This window comes from Camellia sinensis, chromosome 9 (assembly GCF_055761805.1).
Source record: "Camellia sinensis isolate YWXY chromosome 9, ASM5576180v1, whole genome shotgun sequence".
Lineage (NCBI taxonomy): Eukaryota > Viridiplantae > Streptophyta > Magnoliopsida > Ericales > Theaceae > Camellia > Camellia sinensis.
In genome coordinates this window covers 125,399,675-125,417,364 of record NC_138969.1, presented here as the reverse complement: position 1 = coordinate 125,417,364, position 17,690 = coordinate 125,399,675, and the positions used below count along the sequence as shown (strand labels likewise).

The window sequence follows — 17,690 nt, the reverse complement described above, 5'->3', positions numbered from 1 at the left end:
TGGTGGCCAGAAATGAAGGGTGGACAGATATGGTGGCCAATGATGGCTAGCTAGTGGCCGGAGGTGTCTGTCTGTGTCGGAGGTCACATGGCGGCCAGAACAACGCCAAAAAATGGCAGTTGAAGATCATGACAGTAGCCATCCACTTGTTGGAGAGTCGCCAAAGGTTGGTCAAAACTCGCTAATCAACAACAATGGGTGGTGGCGGTCAGTGGATGATGGCGGTGATGGGTGGTGATTGGATGTGGTGCATGAACAAAGTGAAAGCTCGGTTTTGGAAAAAATGTAAAAACACAAGTTTTTGTGTTTTTAAAAATTGTAAAGTCAATTTTATTTTCTTGAAAACAAAAGTAATATGCCAAAGAAGTTTTGTTTTTAATTTAAAAAAAAAAATGAAATCGAAAACAAAAAACAAGAAATAAAAAACTTGGACAAACTAGAAGTAATTTTATTTCTTCCATCTCCATTTCCCATGACAAATCCAAAGGTCCCCACAGTTTACACGTGCATGTCATCGCGTCATATGCGAGTTCATATCACGTCACTAACGATAAAGATAATGATAATGATAATTAATATCAAATTTTAATCTCCTTCTTATCCATAATCGCATTGGGCTTATAAATCTAAAGACAAATGGCAGCTTAAAATAATGGTTCATATTTAGATCTCTAGTTTGTAAGCTGCAGCTGAAGTTAGAAGACAAATAGAAGCAGCCTACATGCCCTTAGCCAAAGGTAACGTAACACGGTCCCTAGTTTGTAGCATTTCATTAAAGTCGTCAAACCTAAGACTCTAAAATCCTCTGCAATTGCTTATTACCATTTTTTTTTTTTTCCCCACAAAGGGCTCGGTTAACAACTACATATTTTAGTCAAAAAAATTAAAAAATCGCTATAAATTGTCATATCACTCTCTACTTTTCTGCATTTTTTTTTTGTAAAAAATTAAAAAATTATTAAAATAATTTGTTCCCAAATGAGCCCAAAGTATACATCAATAGAGGTTAGTTTGTTAGAACTTAATAGGAGAAGGTAACATGAAGGTTATCAAATTTCACTTTATAACTCAAAATCTCACAGTATAAAGTAGTGTTACACAACCATGCTACAAACTTAGCTTGCGTTTGGTTGTATTTTGTAAATGTAATTTGAGAGTATGAGTTATATTTTGAGATTGTGTGTTATAGAATTATGATTTGAGTGTTGTAGAAAATTTGTTTGGTAAAGAGTTTTGAAAATAGTTTTGGAAAAGAGGTTTGATTTGAGTGGAGAATTGTTGATGTGACATTTGATATGTGATACAAAAATTTACAACTCATAACTAAACATACAACTCAAAATTATTTTAAAGCATATAAAAAATTTAAAAATTTTCAGAAAATATTTTTCTCGATTATATAAATCAATTGCAAAAAAAAAAAAAAAAAAAATTCACTGTTTTGGACAGCCGGCCGGACGACCGGCCGGACGTCCCGTTCCCTCAAATGCCCCCTCTGCAACAAACAGAATGCTTTGACATATAGACAGAGCTTCCGGCAGAGTTTTGAAAAATTAATTCCAAAACTACTATTTTCAGAACACAAACAAACAGAGCCTTAATTTGTTGCCATCTTACTCTTTGCATTTTTAAGTTTACAACGTAATTTCTTGACAATATTTTTAAAATTAGACCGGTAAGTTTAACTCGTAAACTCGTTGACCGGTCTAGTAATTGGTTGAGATAAACTAAATAATTCAAAAAAAAAATAAAAATAAAAAAATAAATAAATAAGGGAAGCTGGCATATTTCTAAAGAACCGTCAAGAGCCGCAATAAAACAGGCTACCATTCAAACTAATTACTAGTTTAGGAAAATTGGCCAAATCGCTTCCCCTCTAAAGATTGTTCACTTTTCTCTTGTTTTATTGTCAACTTATTCATACATTTTTAAACTTACAATTTGACTTCCTGTTCTTGGATCCAACAATGGAAAAACCACGAAGACAGTTCCCTTGGCCCCCAATTAACGAGCTGATTCAAGTAATTTAAGTTCACAATATAAACTAATCGGCTCAAGACCGGCCGTACAAGTCAAGTATACTAACTAAACAATGATAGAGGAGCGCACAATGTCTATTGCAAGAAATGAGTATAACATTCAATAGCACCCATTGATCCAAATGGAGCTAGAAAGAGGGAGACATAAAACAAAAATGAAATTCAACTTCATTGAAAAATGCGACTCTATAACCACATGCATCTCATTGCACTGTTTCCAAACCAAAAAAGGGTGGCTGGTGGAAGTCTCCGGAGAGGGGAGAATGGCCAGCAGTGGTCGTGGGAGAGAGGTTGGTAAGAGGAGAGCTCAGAGAAAGAATGAAAACTGAAAGAAAAATATACGAGCAATCATATTACCTGATCACTACAGGAAAAAAGAGTTTAGGCGACGTTTGTTTAGCGACGTTTTTTTAAACGTCACTTTTTTTTAATATTTAACGACGTTTTATAAAACGTCGCATATTTGCTTAATAAAACGTTACCGTTTTGTAATAGGAGGCGTTGAAAAACGCCTCCAAATGCGTTGTGATTCACGCGCATGGTCTCCCCCCTTTTCAAACCCTAATTTTGAATCTGAGACTCACCTAAGACCCAGATCTCGAGCGCGCTCTCTCGCTCTCTCTAAATCTCAGAGCGATTTCGAAGCTCCACCGTTTATTCATTCTCAGAGCGAGGTAGCGAGCACCAACGAAGGTGAGCTCCACTGTCTCTCTTTCTCTCTCTCTCAACCCTCTCTAAACCCTTATCAGAGCGATTCCGAGATTCATCTCAGAGATTTAGAGATTCAACTCAGAGATTTAGAGATTCAAAGTGATTTCATCTCAGTGATTTCATCGCAGAGCGTCAAAGATTCAGATCGGTCTCCACCATCTGCACCATCATCTGCACCATCGTCTACTAAGGTGAGTTCCACCCTCTCTCTCTCTGAAGCTCTGCCTTCCCATCTGTGTGTGTGTGTGTGTGTGTGTGTGTGTCTGTTTCAGTGATTGATGAGTTGTATTTGCTCTGTTTCAGTAATTGGTTTTCACTGATGAGTTATATATGCTCTGTTTCATTGCCTTTTCTTTGTTTGGTTGTTGAGAAAACTGGGGAAAAAATATTAAAGAATATAAATCTGGATTGTTTTCTTTTTTCATGCACTTGATTTTTCTGTAATTTCAGTTCTAGCATTCATTTGAGATTCAAGCTTATGACTGATATCACTCCATCTCATATCGGCATTTTCCCCCCTCTCTTTATATAAATTTTTTGTATTTTGCAGAAATTTATGCATATATATTTATTGAAATTGAAATTATTAATTTTCTGTGTGTAATAGAGTTTGATCCATTGGTGATTTATGTATGGTTTTGTGTTTTCTACACTAATATGTCATTACAGATCGCTACTCATCTACTTCAATTTAATTTTTTGCCCATTTGAATGAAATAAGAAATTCTTAGGCTACTTGAGATTGCATCTGGTAGATGCTTAGTTCACATTGATGATGTATAGGGCTGATTCATATATCAATTTGTAATCAAACCTAATTTATATGTATTGCTGCCTTTTAACCCTATATATTGGCGCCAACTGCCTGTACTACGAAGTTGCAGAGAGATGGAGTCCCAGTCCCTCAAGCTTCGCAACATTTTGGAGTTTCATAATCTCCCAATCTCGCCGACTCATCGGTTCTCACTCCTTGTTCACCCATGTGAACTCACTTCTCTCCCATCACTCTTCTCATCATCGTCGAATCCTTCTCACACTCGAATTCTTCACCAATTTAGTCGAATCCTTCTCTCCAAGTTTTCATATATTTCAGTTTTAATTTTTCTATTTTCTTTCACAAGGGTTGTTAAAACAATTCATTTGAGTCTAATTTTGATATCTGTGAGCATCTGCTGTGTGACTAGTAAGCTTTCGAAGGAGTGCCAGAGGAAGCTATTTCTACATATAAATTTTGTAGAAACATTTATATGTAAACCCATTGAAACATTTTGAATAGTTAGCTTTTTTCCCAAGAAAAAGCCACCGGATTCACACGGTGTGAAACCACACCTATTTAAACCCACTGAATTGTTAAAAGAAAAGCCACACTCACAATTGTAAGAAATTTCACATTTTTCGTTGTCTTTATTTCCTTCATTTTCAGGGGGCTTGCTGTCAAGACCGACCTTTCAACCATTCAAAGTTCTCTTTTTTGTTCTCATGTACAAAAACCTTTCATTTGTGTTTTGAACTTTATCTCAAATCAAGATTCAAGAATCATTTTTGCATTGCAGCCAACCATGTCTAGTTTGTTCCCCCAGAATTCAAGTTTCTCACCTGTAAGAACTGCTTCTCCACATATAAGGACCAGCCCAGATGTTGATAGGTATATTATACGACCCTTTTCAATTCGATTTCGATTCTAATGATTGGGTAGTTTTTGATGAGTTTATAGCTTTGATTGAATTGGGTTTTATATGTTTCTGGGTATTCTTTACTTCTTGTAGCCAGTACTTGGCATAGCTCTTAGCAGAGCACCAGAAGCTTGAACCTTTCGTGCAAGTCGTTCCCATGTGCAGCCGACTGTTGAATCAAGGTTGGCAACTACCTTTGGTTTTGGATCTTGTCTTTATATGTATCTATTGGGTTATCTTGTTTTTTGACTAACTTCTATAATGGTTCTGTTATATAATGAGAGAGAGAGAGAGGGAGAGAGAGAGAGAGAGAGAGGGGATTAGGATTGTGCATAAACCAAATTGGCTTCCAATTGGTTTTCTTGTTTTCAACTTTTTTCCAGTTGAAGTTTGAAGGGATATTAATTTAAATTAAGGTTTTGATTTGTGTTGCATATGCATTTAGAATTAGAGATTCTTGAATATTTATCAAAAAAAAAAAAAAAGAGAAAAGAATTAGAGATTCTTGAAGGGTGTTTGTGTAATGGCTTAACAAATTTTGGTATTTGGTGTTTTTATGTTTTGTTGATCTCTACGAGCTTGAATCGATTGACACGACCCCTGGAATAGTAGGAACCCATTGGTCATCCCAGAAAAGAGTAGAGGATCCATTTTGGATCTGCCAACAGTTTCCCTATTTCAGAATTGTCCAGCCTTGAATGATCCATTTTTACCTTTCAAAGAAAGAGAAGAAGAAGAAGAAGAAGAAGAAGAACGAACGAACAAGGTAAAAGTACTAACATAAAGCATTAGTTTTTATAAACACCTTTAATCTTTTAGCTCTGATTGCTACAGCACCTTTAATTTGTAAGGGTAAAATTTGACTTGGCTCTGGACAGTTGATCTAGGTGAGGTGATGAAACGACAATGTGTGTTTAATGACTAGGGCTTAAATTTGACTAGTCTTTTGCTCTTGATTACATTGTTTTAGTGGAGTTCAAATTATCAACTCCAAGAGAAACTACAAGAAAAATGTGCTATATATTGTTAATTACTGGTTCGCTACATTAACATCTAAAACTATAAGTATACAATATCTTCAGTTTCAGAAAATATGATTAGACTCTGTAGCATTCTTAGTTTGTAATATCTTTTACAAATCAATACTGCATGTATATTGAGAAGTGTTGTAGCATTATTTATAAGTCAGTGTCTTGATGTTTCTTCATAGCAATAAAATCTCTTCATCAATGATTTGACCTGATCCCTTCATTCTCAGTCAAGATTTTGCTGGTGGAGTGGTTCTCATACTTTTTTGGTCTGTTTAAATTAAACCATTCTAGGTTAATCACTTTTTGGGATTGGGCTGGCCCTAAAAATCTATTGAATAAATACTCTTTGAACTGTAATGTAGCATCAAACTAGGAAAAACATATAGCAGTGAGCATTATTGATGGAGATAATTCAAGCGATAGATTATTACCAAGTAGTTGTTGTTCTTTTTTTGCTCTGATTTTTGTTTATTTATCAAATTCATCCTCTATTTTGTTGCCTATAACAGATAGTTCTTTTATTTTTATTTTTTATTTTTAAACTTTGCACTTTGGTCACTTGATGTTTGCCATAAGTTAAGATTTGATTTTTAATTAATCTTCATTAATATTTGATTACTACCATATGTTGCAGAGTAAACTTTTATTATTAGTTTCTTACCTGTGTCATTGCACCCCTATGTTTAGATAATTGTTTACTATAGTTGGGCGTTAGCTCTTCGGATTCCAATCCATGCTAGCTCAGGGTTGATTCTTCTCATTCCTCTCTGATCATCATGTTAGTTGGGCTAGAGCAGATCTGCACCAATCCTCGAGTTTTTCTAAGTCAAACTGTGGATTTGACTGACCTGCTCTCTTCTATATGAAAGTTTTAGAACTGTCACTTTCATTCTCATTCTCATTCTCATTCTCATTCTCTCACTCTTAATCTGTGCTGTTGTGACCTATATTTTTTCTTATCTTTTTTAGCCTGAAATGTCAGATCTGTGTTTGTTTCAGATTTTAGTTTAGCTTATAATCAAGTTGTATGAGGAAGTTTGATGCTTTTTTACTTTTCACAAAATCTTTTGTAGCTTAATTTCGATACTATATTCTTTTCTTCTCCTTCATTTTTTTTTTTCCATTTATTGTATGGAACTATTTGTCAATTCACCACATTTGTCAATTCACCTCCTTGTAATGCTGTTGGTTTGGTTGATCGATTTTTTCTTGGCGTACAACATCTTTATAAACATCCTGTCTACAGAAGAACGAAGGTGCACCAAGTCTCCTATTATCGCTGCTGTCTTTCCTATATTAAAGTCTTTAAATCCCTGGCAGATCCTTGCATGGTTAACTTTCTCCATATAACAGGAATGCAGTGTCAACTCTCCTGATTATGGATCTCTACCACTAAATTCACCAGAATGGTGCCTTGCTCCATTTGACCCTGGGGGCATCTTAAGGTTAGAGAACTTTCTGACCCATGAACTTTAAGTACTCTTTATCTTATATTTTATTTCTAAGACTGGGGATATCCTCAAGCGCAAGAGAAGTGATAGTCATAAATCATGGCATTCTGATCACATGAAGTATAGTATCTAAATGTTGCCATAAATCTTAATTGAGTGGAAAATCAGAATAGCAATGCCTTTATCTTATTCAATTCCTCTGCAGAGCTGACTTAATCTTACCATTTGCTATTTCAAATGCCCAAGTTGGCATTGGAGGAAAGCAAGCTGGAAATGCACCCAATCTACTCCCAAACACTTGTTCACTTATTCCCAAATAGCATTAGAGATTCCATTATGGTCCAAGACAAATCTTAAATGTTGTACTTTATCTATTAAGGACCTAACAAATGTTGAATGGAATTCATATTTGTCATGTATTGATATATAGGTATTATGCTATTCAGATCGACCATTTCCTTTTTGGGAGATTGATGTTATAACTTGAACAATTTGTTTTATTTCTACTGAGGACAATCCTTCATTATTATTATCAAAGGTTTAGAGTAATTTCATGGTCTTTTATTATTTAAGTTAATAGGATTGATATCTTTGATAATGCAGCACTTAGAGAATAGCTCCACTGCTGTATTTTCTGACAAACTATATTTTAGTCTTGATAATATTATTTTTATATGAAGGCTCTTTGATTAAACCTCTTTTGCTCTAAAATGTTCTAGCTCGTTGATGGCTGCCATTACGTGTGTTGTGGGATTGCATTATGGACATATTATTGTGCATTTTAAGGTACAATGCGTTTGTCACTTTTATTTAGCATGCTTTTGCAGCCTAAATGAATTGATCTATTTTCCCCTTAATTATATTTGTGTTTGAAAATTGTTTAGCATGCATGCATATATTGCTTAGATTTGAAAATTAAGATGGGTAAACCTCAAGGATGGTATACATAATACTCGGTAACTATTTGTTCCCTCCAAAGTCATTTGACTCAAACAATATGTTTTTATTTTAATTTTTTTAAAGTGATACAAATATTTTGGCACCGGTGTTTATAGTAGCGAAAAGATTGGGTTGGGAAAAACCCTTCTCTCTATTGTTCCTTGTATTTAAACCTTTATTGTGTTCTTTGTTTGATATGCTTGTTTTTGTTTTATTCTTGCATGTAATTAATGTTGGTTTCTGTTGCAGGCCGCCACCTTGAGTTGCAAATATGGCGGATGGATCACAGCATCCATCAATTTCCCAGAAGATACATGGGCAATCTTATTTCTTATCTCGAATTTCTCCTAACTTGCGCTCCAGGAATACTGGTTTACACAATATGACTGATGCATAAGTAAATGGAGGTCTGCAGAGTCCTCTGCCACCAACATTCCAAGGCACTGGCTTGGAATTTGCATCACCACTATCCTTTGTTTTTGTACAAGCTCTCGCAGAAAAAGGTTTTCGTAGTTTTATGATAGACTTCCTCATGGGAGGAGTTTCTGCTGCTGTATCCAAGACTGCTGCTGCTCCGATAGAGCGAGTTAAGCTATTGATTCAGAACCAGGATGAGATGATCAAAGCTGGTCGGCTGTTTGAACCATACAAAGGGATTTCTGACTGCTTTGCCCGAACAATTAAGGATGAAGGCATTATTGCTTTGTGGAGAAGCAACACTACCAATGTTATCAGATATTTCCCAACCCAGGTTAGCCTATCTTTTGTTTATATTTGTTAATATTTCCATTTCTTTTGTTTTGTTTTTCTGCTCTCGATTAGTATGGGAGCAGTTATCTCCACAGTCTAAAACATCTCTTCCACAACCCTGCCTCTCACATGATGGGACAACCCCATGTGAGTGTGTGGTCTGCAGAAATAACAATTACATAATAATTAGTGTATATATATATGTGCTTGCTAACAAAGGGATGGATTGACATCCTGAAATTTGAAAGGAAGTGATGTCTAATCTGGATTTGATTTAGGTCCTCCAAACAGCTTCATCCTGTCAGTTTTGGAAGTTTGAATTAAAAATGCTGGCTTGTCGATGTGATTCATTAAGTTTCCGTTTTGATTTATCATTTGTTGACAACCATGTCTTGTTTTATAGAATGTCTCACAGAATTTACAATTTCATCAATCCTTTTCAGGCCCTGAACTTTGCTTTCAAAGATTATTTAAGAGGCTGTTTAATTTCAAGAGAGACAAGGATGGTTACTGGAAGTGGTTTGCCGGGAATTTGGCGTCAGGTGCTGCTGCTGGTGCTTCATCTTCTCTTTTTGTTTATTCCCTAGATTATGCTCGAACACGTTTGGCTAATGATGCTACAGCTACTAAGAATGGTGGTGGAAGGCAGTTTAATGGTTTAATTGATGTTTGCAGCCTCATAACTAATCCCATTATTGGATGATTTCCAAAATTTGCCTGGTCTATTATTTCAAATATTTTTTTGTTGGAGCACGTAATGTTATTATAGACCTTTTCACATATCACTAGATACTGGCTTGGTCTCAAATCAATTCTTTTGTTATTTTTCTGCCTTTTTCTTTTGACAAATGTTCATTTGAATGGAAATAGGAGTTATTGTTTGATATTAGTGCTACTTTGCAATTTTATTACAAGTAATAATTTAAAAAAAAACAATTAAAAAAATAAAGATGTAATGGCATTTTTCAGAACCCCACTATATAGGTTTTTTAAAATTAAAAAAGCTATGATGACGTTTTTGAAATGTCGCTAAAAGTTGTCAAGACATCACTTTGAAGTTGAGTATCACATTAAGAGGCGTTTTAAAAAACGCCGCCTATAACAAATTAACGATGTTTCTAAAGCGTCGCTAAAATTGTCATGACGTCACTTTGCCTTATGTACCACATTTAGAGGCGTTTTTTAAAACGCCGCCTATAACAAATTAACGAAGTTTTTAAAGCGCCACAGTACTATAGCGACGGCCGCGTCCTCGGCGTTTGGTGCTAAGCGTCACAAAAAGAATTAGTGGCGTTTTTGGCACTTATCGCGGTGTTTTTTAAATGCCGCTAAAAGCTGAATTTCCTGTAGTGGATGCAGAAATGATTTGAATCGGATGCTTGAATTACGAGTCACGTTTAGAAAACCTCTCGTCAATTGAGAAGCAACCAGAGTTTTTCAATATTTATCTACGCTCCAAATTCCTAGGCTATCGAAATGGCAGCCTCGAGATAGATGAATAGATAGAGAACTTATTGTTTTTGGCGTGTCTACACAATGTTGAACATGAGCCCTTATATAGGCATATATGGCAAATCATGTGTACATCATGGTTAGGTCACACCATGCATACCACATATCCAAGATCATGTGTCCCTCATGATTAGGTCATGCGTGGATGGACCATGTGTACCATGTGGCATTCAAGATTAGGCCATACCACGTGTACCATGAGGTCAGACCATGTGTATTTACTACATGGTTTCTAAATCTCCCATTTATCCACATATCCACATAAAGTGTTATATGCTCATTCATAATTTCTCAATCTCTCATTCAATCCATCCCTCATATGGAAAAATAAAGCGCCTAACATGACGAGAAGGTATAAGGTATGAGTGATATATTAAGTCACCATAAACTAACATAGCTCATCACATGAAATATCGTCTACACCCTAGATTCATTGGATCACACCAAGTCAAACATTTTAAAACCCCTCGCGAGTCATAACTCATAAACATGCTTGACCTCAACACATATTTGTGTTGGGGTATATCTCCTTATTGGAGTTTGAGATCCAATTGGTTTTGGAAAAAGAATTTTAATTTGGCTTGGTTTAGGTATAATATATTTTAATATATTATATCTAATTTGTGGAAACTCAATTCAATTTGGATACAACTAGGGTTTTGATAAAACAAAACCAAGATTTAACAGTATATATATATATATATATTGTTCCGAAGTGCTGCATAGAGATATACGGTTTTCATTCATCTCGGTGACCGTGCGTGTTCCCAATTTGGTGAAGTCTTTCCTCTTGTTTATTTTGTGACTATTTAGAATTCACCAAATGGTGGTTTTGTGAGACCATTCGTGTCTCGTTTGTAATCGTTTGGAAACTATTTGGTTGATAGTAGAATCGGATTTCGATTTAGTGGACGTACCTTTCAGTGAGGAAATCACGTAAAATTCTTGTGTTGCTTTTGATTTAATTTTTTCGATATTAGTTTTTTATTTCCATTGATTGATTTACTTGTGGGGAATCACATATTTTTCCTAACAACTGGTATCAGAACTTACAATTTATTTGAGTTTATTTATTTGTGTAAATCAATGGAGGGGAATGTGGGTCGTATGTCTAGCTTCAATGGAAGCAATTGGGTAACTTGGAAAACTAAAATGGAGGACCTATTATTTTGTAAAGATTTATATGGACCCATTGAGGATGATTCTGGCAAACCCGAGGGTATGAAAGATGATGAATGAAATAGGTTTAATCGAAAAGCCGTTGGTGTTATCTGTCAATGGATCGATGACAGTGTATTTCATCATGTTGCTACTGAAACTTCAGCACACGATTTATGGAAAAAATTAGAGAGTCTTTATGATATAAAATCAACCACAAATAAAGCCTTTTTGTTTCGTAAGTTGGTTAATTTAAAATATAAAGATGGCAGCCCCATGTAGGCACCCCATTTTTGACCGACCTTAAGACTCAGGCATCACCGATTGAGCGCTTGGTGATGTTGCATATCGTGCTCGTTCAGAGGTTTCAGAGTCTCGGCTGCGAGCCTTGCCTCCAGACTTCCGGACTCTTTCATGCTTTGCTTCGGTTTGCGAACCAGGCTCTGTTTTCTCTGTTTTCTCTTCCCGAAGGGAGGGAGAGGTCTTGTAGATCATCTCTCAGTGGCCGTAGGCTACGTTTCGTGGTCATAGGCCATTTTGTCCGTTTGGAGTCCGGTTTCTGGTTTTTCGGAGCCGTTGGCCGTGTGCCTCGGTTCGGGACCGCTTAACCACCTCCGTTTGCTCCGGTTTTTGGCATGTATCTTATTTTCTCCCTTTTGAGGGACACTGTGGCTCGAGAGACCAACTTCGTGGTCGAACACCACTTCCAGTGCCTAACCGTCAGTTTTCGGGGCCTCGGGCTGCGCGTTTCGGCCCCTGAACCTCCATTTTGCATCGGTTTGAGTTCATTTTTGGCAGAGACCTCTATTTCATTGTTAGGAAGGTCGTAGAAGGTTGGGAGGCCAGTAATTGTTCTGACAACCAGATTTATTCCTCCATCGCCCTCCGTCGCCCGTTTTTCTCACTTGAAAGCCAATGTTGACCACCATAAGGCCACTTTTTCTTACCCCAAACCACATATTTGTGTTGTACACACCAGGGAGGCCACCAATATCATATGGCCGGCCAGTAATTCTATGTGACCCTTTTGAACCCCTACTAAAAGTGGCCTTTTCTCTCTCCTGGTTCATTTTCTTCAGTTTTTGACCACATGGTTGTGTTGTGCACACATGGGAGGCCACCAATCTGGGGTGGCCGGCCACTAATATTGCTTGAACCTTTTGACCCTTGGCCTGCCGGCAATGGGGAGAGCCGGCCGGCCACCTAAACCCTAGGAAATCGGCCGGCCATGGTCCTCTCTCCAGGTACTTTACAGAAATGTATTCTGTTTCCCCCCAGATTTTGTATCCGGGGGGCTGCACTCTTGGGGGGAAACTTGAATTCCTTTCCCCCCCCATTTCCCCCCCCTTTTCTCCACTCTTTTGCCTATATAACAGCACCTCCAGCTCCCATCTGGAGGGTTACAAAAAATTGTTTTAGGCTCTTGCATTACATTTCTCTCCCTCTCTACTCCAAGCACCAAAATCCTTCAAATCCTACACCATTTTACACTACACCTCATAGCACAAGGCCTCCATACTCCATACCAGCAGCTTGAGGCTGTCTTTTAGAGCTTAGGAGCACCCAAACTTAGTCCAAAGGCTGTCAAAGATTGGTTCATCAAGGGTAAGTCTCCTTCTCCTCTTTTTGGCCCTATTTTTGCATACAATCTAAGCTATACTTGCTTGCATATTTGGGCTCCGACCCTAACTGAAAATAGCTTTATTTTGAGATCCTTTTCATGTTTGTTTAAGGGCCTCTCCCTGTTTGAGGCTTCCTTTTAACACTTGCCTCTTTACCTATCTTGTATGCCTCTTTTTTGCATAGTATTTTAGGCTCATTTTTACATTGTTTTGAGCTTGGTTATAAACTTAAAATTGGCTTATTTTGAGCCCTTCTTCAACATTGTTGAAGGGCTCTTCACTGTTTGAAGCTTCCTTTTGTCACTTGCCTCTTTATCCCTCTTTTGGCCTTATTTTTGCATGTTTTGTTAGCCCATTTTTCTTGTATTTTTGGGCTCTGGTCCGAACTGTAAATAGTCTTATTTTGACCCCCTCTTCATGTTTCATCAAGGGACCTTTGCTGTTTGAAGTTCCCTTTTTGCTCTTTGTGTTTAAACCTCTTTTTAGGTCTTATTTTGCATAGTATTTTAAGCTTGCATGTGCACTGTTTTGGGTTTGGTCACTAACTGTAAAATACCATTTTTTGGGCCCCTCTTCAACTTTGTTGAAGGGCCCTCCTCTATTTGAGGCCAGCAACCATCACTTGCTTCTTTGTCTCCCTTTTGGCCCATTTCTTTCACAATGTTTTAGGCCTGTTTGTGTTTAGATCTGTGGCTTGTTGAAAACTGTAAAGTGCTTCATTTTGAGCCCCTCTTCAACTTTGTTGAAGGGCTCTTGGACATTTAGGGCCAGCAGATGCTACTTGCTTCATTATCTCTCTTTTGGGGCCTTTTTTTGCATGTTAACTTAGCCCTATTTGTGTTCACCTTTTGGCCTTGATTAAAAGTGTAAATATGCTTTTTTTGGGACTATCTTGATTCTGTCTTCACACTTCATGTTCAAATAATGCATGCTTTGCATAGCCATAGGTCATTCCATGTACCTAACGTCATGTTTCGGGTCTCATTCCATGTATCGGGTGACATGTTTCCATGTTCTGGGGCCGTTTTGCATCATATTTTACTACTGAAATTTGCATGCTAGTATGCCATATTCCATGCCTTGCCGTGTCTTGTCAGAGTGGCATTTGGTGCCTTAGGGTCGGTCCTCGGTTTGCGTGCATGTGTGCACGCATTTCGAGTGTCTCATTTCCACCATGGCCTCTTATGTGAGTGCGACTGAGGTCCACTCATGTTGGTGTAAGCCCATTGTGCATTGTGTATGCCATTTCATTTCATAGCATTGTGTATGCTAGGTTGTATGTTAGCGCATTGTGTATGCCATGTTACCTCGTGCATCGCGTATGCCATTTCATAACATTGTGCATGTTAGGCTGTACCTTAGTTGCATTCATGCATATCATGCATATTGCATTGTGCTATAGGGGTTAGCCCGAGCATGGGAAACGAGGGATGTTTCGTACTTCGAGTGACGAAACGTGTCTCAATTCCCAGTCACCGACACTCCGGATTATCCATGATGGAGTTTGGGTTTTGTTGTGTTTATATGTGCATTCATTTCATATTGAGTCGTGCAATTCGACTCCTCGGCCATCATGCATCGATATGTGTGATTGGTGGCACGAGGACCAAGGACTACACTCCCTGAAGGGTAGTCATGCATACATATGTGAAAATACTTTGCCATGCCCCTTTCTTGCTCTCTGTTACAGCAAATCAAGAGTCAGCAGCCTTCCGGAGCTTGGTACGCATTCCCAAAAAAATGGGAAACAGAGGCTAATTGGGGCATCGCAGTGGATTTCCGCACAAAGCAACCCGGACATGCATCATTCATCATCCGAAGCAGCGTTGAGGCAGTCCCTAGCTTGCATGCTAGTTTACAGCTTAGCTAGTTTAATTTGTTAATTAATTAGGGTTTTATAATTATTTGGACTGTAACATTTATTCGGGACTATATATTATTCTTTCGGACCCTCTGCGCGAGGGCAATGTTGTAATAAGTGTGCGTGTGTGTGATGTATGTCTTCCAACCCCACGTCTTTCTCTCTTTTATTTACCCGCTTTTGATGGTTAGATTAGGGCATGTTTCAATTAGCATACAGTATGATAGCATGTTTACATTCATTCATCTGTTTTGCATGCACCGGGCTCGGCGCATTATACTAACTGCATTGTATTTTCAATTCCAAGTTGAATACATGTTAGCTGTAGCATTTCATATGCCATGTTTAGAATAGCCGAGCCTACTATAGTTACATTTTTGCATGTGTTGCATTTGGCATTTTTGTATAATTAGGATCATGCATGGATTTGTAATTAGCTTCTGTTTTGGCTTGGAGTACTCGGTAAGTTTTATACTTTAGCATCCTTGCATGCGTGTGAGTGACTGCCATGAATAGCATGCTTACCATGAGGCTACATGCTTATGTGATATAACTGCCTGAATGCCTGTGGGTGAAGGTTGGGTTATTTGAATTAGAACAATTCATCAAATGTGTGTTTTAAGCCCACTAGATAGTGGCAAAATCATGTTTTTCTAAGCCCATCCGAGGGTGGCAAATCCACGTCTTAGCCTACTTGCGTGTAGCACCATCAAACCATTTTCAAAATAAACAAACATGAAACATTTTGTTCCAATTCAAGCGATCCAGTCTATACTTGTATGCTATGCGCATCACATAGTAAATCTAGGCTAATAACCGGAATAAGAACACATAATGTTTTCAAAACTCGATATCATGGTTAGTAGAGGTCGATCTTTGATCGGGCGAGCGGGGGTGCTCACGAAGTGACCTTCCCCAATCGTACCCAAGTTCCCGAGCCGAGGCAACTTTGGTGATGACGGACACGTGGCCTTAGGCAAACGAGTCAGGGTTTCCTAAATTTCTCCAAAATAAAACATTTAGGTGGCGACTCTGTATCTGGCAAAGCAGTCCATGTTTGGCACTTCTTTTCTAAAAAATCTGTTTTCTCAAAAACGATTTGCCGGATTTGGACTCTTTGGTTCAGACTTAGAACCGTGACAATTTTAGAGTCCTGAACTGTAGTGAACCCCAAATGAACCGAACGGGGGACTCGTTCCTCCCGGGGCGTTTGGGGGACGTCTACAGTTTCTGGCGACTCTGCTGGGGATTTAGAGAACTTGACTCGAACTCATGATATCTGTTTTTTACTACACTTGTGTGTTTCTTTGCATTGCATTTGCATTGGTGCACCTAGGACACCGTGTTTGCCATCTGCTATTCCTGAACGGTTTGCCGGAGGCTTGTCTTGTCAAGGCATGACCATAAGGCTGACCGGTTGTGGGCTCTGCCAGTATGGGAACACAAACCCCGATTTTACCGGGGCACCCTTTTTGACCATTCGACCTAGTGCATATTCGGAATCCATAGTGACCATTCCAAACTAGGACAGGTTGCTTACCCGATTGTTGGTTGTTTGAAACCGCTGCGTGCGTAGTGAAACCCTAGCTCCTGACAAAATAGGACAGGGAAACCCTACCCCAACATAGGGGTGTTTTGGCTCTCACTTGTCTACTACGTGCTTTTAGAGTGCGTCTCTATAGGAATGCATGTATCAGTCTACAAGTTTGGACATCAGGCCTGCGGGCACCAGTTTAGTAGTTTGAGCATCAGGCCTGCGGGCACCAGTTCAGTACTTTGGGATTCAGTTTACCAAAGGGTGACAGTTTACAGGCCGAATTTTGGGGCAGAATTCAGTAGAGGGCACAGTCATCCTGTTATGCTCATATCTGTTTTGGTGAAATCAGGTTGAGATGCTGCACGTTTCCTCTTTTGCTAGGGATAGTCTGGGAACCATAGCTTTAGAAGGCTCCGATATCCCCCGAGGTTCATCGAACTTGTGCTAATAGACTTTGTCAGGTCAGAGATTCAGTTCAAGGGAAATCAATGTTCCTTTGCCAGAGGCAGGGTAAAAAGGGCCAGTCAGGCACAAATCACCAGTTCAGCAGTTACCAGATCAGTGGCCCCTATCCACCCCACCAGTGAACAGTCAGGCTGAGGTCTTAGTTTCTACTGCAGTGATAGATACCAGTCAGTTAGATGGATCAGCAGAACACATCAGGGATGGAGGCAATGATGCGCCAGATGCAAGAAAGTATGAAACTCATACAGCAAGACGCTGCCCGACAAATGGAATTTGCCAAACAATAGGCTGCGATCATGGCCCAGCAGGCTGAGCTAATCACCAGGCTGCAACAGCAAAATGGAGCATCTGCTTCGCACCAAGCCCCTCCCCCACCAGGAGTTCCAGCACCCGGGGAGACGCCAAATGTCCAGGAAGGTACGGACATTCCGACAGGGCCGGCTCTAGCCCAAATCTTACCCCAGCTGTCTAAAGCACCAATCAACCCACCGGACTCTCCCTTTGAGTTCGAGGTAGACCATACAGCGTTGAAGTTGAGCAAGCTTGAAAAGTTGTTCAAAAAATCCCAGGGGGTAAAGTCTGTCCCGGACATTGAGGACGGGTACACCGACGCAGCTGTGACACTGCCGGATAGGTTCAAGATGCCTCACGTCGACCGTTTTGACAGGTCAGGAGATCCCATGGTCCACCTGAGTTTGTTTTCAAATGTTCTGCGCCCGATGGTCTTGATAAGATTACAGAAGCTTTCCCTTTTTGGCAGGACCCTGTTGGGTGTTGCGGCCATCTGGTACGCCAAATTGGAGGATTCATTGAAACGAAGCTGGGAGGAGATGGCCGAGGCCTTCGTCGCACAATATTCATACAATACCCAAATCGAGATTACGACCCGTGATCTTGAGACGACGAGACAGGAGCCTAAGGAGAGCTTCTCAGAATTCGTG

General features: G+C 39.0%; 1 long non-coding RNA gene and 1 pseudogene across 2 annotated transcripts; both read left to right on the top strand.

Moving 5' to 3' along the window:
* The first annotated feature begins 3,832 nt into the window (after positions 1-3,832).
* On the top strand, positions 3,833-6,772 carry LOC145789105 (uncharacterized). Its single transcript, XR_014340251.1, has 3 exons — positions 3,833-4,211; positions 4,304-4,395; positions 4,517-6,772. It is a non-coding gene; the product is annotated as an uncharacterized LOC145789105 (long non-coding RNA).
* Position 6,773: 1 nt separating this feature from the next.
* Positions 6,774-9,374, top strand: LOC114279572 (ADP/ATP translocase 3, mitochondrial-like; annotated as a pseudogene). The gene is made up of 3 exons (XR_014340250.1): positions 6,774-6,899; positions 8,094-8,595; positions 9,038-9,374. The product of XR_014340250.1 is annotated as an ADP/ATP translocase 3, mitochondrial-like (transcript).
* Positions 9,375-17,690: the final 8,316 nt, after the last annotated feature.